The sequence below is a fragment of the Streptopelia decaocto genome (assembly GCF_964273445.1).
Source record: "Streptopelia decaocto genome assembly, chromosome: 14".
NCBI classification, from domain to species: Eukaryota; Metazoa; Chordata; class Aves; order Columbiformes; family Columbidae; genus Streptopelia; species Streptopelia decaocto.
In genome coordinates this window covers 14,398,307-14,401,016 of record NC_138669.1, presented here as the reverse complement: position 1 = coordinate 14,401,016, position 2,710 = coordinate 14,398,307, and positions in this window count along the sequence as shown.

Genomic DNA, 2,710 nt, shown 5'->3' with positions numbered 1-2,710 from the left:
GCGCTGGGGACACCGGCGCCGCGGTGACGTCACGGAGCGGCGGGAGCGCGAACCGCGCCCGCCCCGCCACAGGAGCCGGGGGGCGGGGAGCCAGCGCCGGGAGCCCGGGCTGGCGCGGGGAATTGGGCAGCAGACCCCCGGCAGAACTCCCCGAGAGCTGCACCCTCCTGCCGGCACCGCGCCCACCGGCCCGCCCCGGCACCAGCCAGGACACCAGCGATCCCGGCGGCCCGCGTCACGCTGCCCCGACCCTTCCCGGTGCCCCTTCCTGGGGCGCTGCGGCACCCAGCGGTTACCGGCACTGGGACGTAAAGCAGCTCAGTGACCTGCTCTTGCAGGGGCCGTCTCTCCCGCAGCCCACGCAGGAGGCTGCTGCCTGCAGCGAGCCATTTTCCACACTCAAGCGCCGATCACGCCAATGGAGCCGTGGAACAGGCCGCGCTGCTGCAGCGAGGCGAGCGGCGCTCCACACAGCAGCGGGTTTCTGTGAGGGATTCGGACAAAACCAGCACCAGCAAGGCCCGTTCATCAGCCCAGATGCCAGCTCGGTCACAGACATCAGCTCCATGAATGTGCTCCCAAAAGACACGATGCCACAACTCTGTTGCACTCAAGCAATGCTGCGGAGACACCCAGACCCAGCTTTTCCAAGAGCTCATTCCCGAGACATCACAGGCAGTGAAACCAGATGCATCCCAGGTGCCAGGGTGACTTGCTCACAGCCACAATGACCAGACACCACAGCTGTCACAGATGGAGACACGTGCTGGTTTCCAGACGTTGTGTCCACAAGTAACACCCCAACATCCATGAAACCAGCTCTGCTCCAAAAGGCCTCTGCGTGCTGCAAAGGCCGCAGAAGGGGCCTGAGACTTTGCCTCCCAAATACAAACCCCAAAGAGCACAGCTGGCGAAATCCCCACTCAATCCACCCCTGAGCATCTTCTCAGAGAGGCACCTGCCCCACGTGGACCTCACCCCTTGGTGCCCTGATGACTGGGTATGTGCTGTGCTGCTGCACAGCTGTCCTGGGAGCCCCCTCGCCCGCCCCCAGCGACCCCACCGGTGTCTCCTCCTTGGGGACAGCCCGCCTCTCCGCTGCCATCCCCAGCACCAACGGGGACATCCCAGGGGATATGAACCTCTGAGCTGCCTCCATGCTCTGGCAGCTCTGCAGTGCCAGCACAAGCTGCACTTACAGCGATGGGCTCCCCAGGGGAAGGTTACACGTCCAGGGACCGCCATCCCTCAGCAGAACGTGCCCGTGTGCGGGGCTCACGTGGCCAGGCGTTGGCAGCAGAGGGGCTGCAGGGGCGGCCTCTGTGACAAGACACCAGAAGCTGCCCCAGCCGGCTCCACAACAAACCTGCCACTGGCCAGACTGAGCCCATCGGCAACGCTGGTGGTGCCTCTGTGATAACATTGAAGAACGGGTAAAAAATGCTGCACAGGAGCAGCTGGGAGAGAGAGGGGTGAGAAAAATGTGAGCGAAGCAGCCCTGCAGACACCCAGGTCAGAGAAGAAGAGGGAGGAGAAGCTCCAGGGCCCAGAGATTCCCTGCAGCCCACACCAGGACCGGCTCCTGGCAGAACGTCCGCCCGGGGGACCCTGTGCTGGCGCAGGGGCAGAGCGAGAGGAGGAAGGAGCAGCAGAGACAAAGTGTGACCCCAGCCCTGTTCCCCATCGTCCTGCACCGCTCGTGCAGGTAGGAAAGTCAAGCGTGAAGCTGAGCCTAGGAGGAACGGGAGCGTGGGGGGAAGGTGCTTTTAGTTTGGGGTTTGTGTCTTGTCATCCTACTCTATTCTTAATTGGCAAGAAATTAATCTTCCCCAGTTCCAGTCTCTTGCCCGTTACAGTGATTGGTGTGTGGTCTCCTCCTCCTTGTCTCAACTCGTGAGCTTTTTCATCGCACTTGCTCCCCCGTCCTGCTGCGGAAGGGGAGCGAGGGCACAGCCGGCGAGCACCCACCACATTTCTGAGAACTGCTGCGTTCTCCTCACAGCTTCCCCACCACAGTTCAGACACGCAGGAAAGAAAACGTCATTATCTTAATAACAAAAAGCCCCTTCTAGGCTCTCCTTGAGGTCTCCCAATGGAGCAGAGCTTACATATTCTACTGTCATGCTGCAGTAATTTGCTCTTGTAAGCAGATATTCTGCTTTCTCACTTCTCAGCTCCTGTTAGAAACGGGCACTTAAGGCTCCCTGCCTGCTTTTCGTTTGGCTGAGTGTCTCTCTCCATCCCCTTGAGGATTTCTGGGGATTGCATCAGGGCTGTGCTCTCCAACTGGGAAAGGAAACTGGCTGGGAGCCGGTCCCACCCATTTAGAGGAAAAGGCTGCTCTTCTTGGAAGGGCTGTGAGGAGACAGGACCAGGCAGGACACTCGGAGCCCACTCCCACACGAGTGACACCCAAATGGCGCTGGTGCTTGTCCTTTTATGGAATAATCCATGGCCGCTCCATTGCACAACTCTACCAGTGTCAAAAGCTGCCCTGCACAGCTCAATACCCAGGCTGTACCCCAGAGCTTCTTGGGGAGGGGAAGGAGTTGAAGGACGTGCATCCTCTCCACAGGACAAATACACCTGGAGTGCTCATCTAAAATGAAATCAATTAAAAATTCAAGCGGGATCTCATTGCATTTGTGGCCTAAAAAGAGCAAGGGAAGAATACCCTGAAACAGCAGGACATCCTTCTTTGATCAGTGCA